Source organism: Priapulus caudatus, unplaced genomic scaffold, assembly GCF_000485595.1.
Source record: "Priapulus caudatus unplaced genomic scaffold, Priapulus_caudatus-5.0.1 Scaffold6488, whole genome shotgun sequence".
In the NCBI taxonomy this organism is placed as follows: domain Eukaryota; kingdom Metazoa; phylum Priapulida; class Priapulimorpha; order Priapulimorphida; family Priapulidae; genus Priapulus; species Priapulus caudatus.
In genome coordinates, this window is record NW_014583549.1 from 1 (window position 1) to 437 (window position 437).

Consider the following 437-nt stretch of genomic DNA (forward strand, 5'->3'; position numbering starts at 1 on the left):
ACTGCGCTTCTCATCCGCGTGCAGCGCTCAGGATCCACAGCAAAGCTGTGCCACGCAATCTTGTATCATGTCTCTCTGGATAGTATCATAGGCTTATATACGTAATATAGGCTTACGTAGTGTCAGATGTTCATTTAGGTAATGTAGGCATATATAGCATTATGTGCTTATATAGGTCTATATAGGCTTATAATAAGACGGCGAGCGATAACACCACACACGTGGCGGCGACAACGGATCGTTGAGTGATCACCGTCTTGCCTCTATATAGTGCGCGTCGCATCGCGTTTGATAATCCTATCAAACGATGACATCCGTCCCACGCCTACACTTGCACAACCCTAACCCTAACACGCACACGTACCACAACGTCATCGCTACAACACACACATACACACACACACACACACACACACACACACACACACACACACACA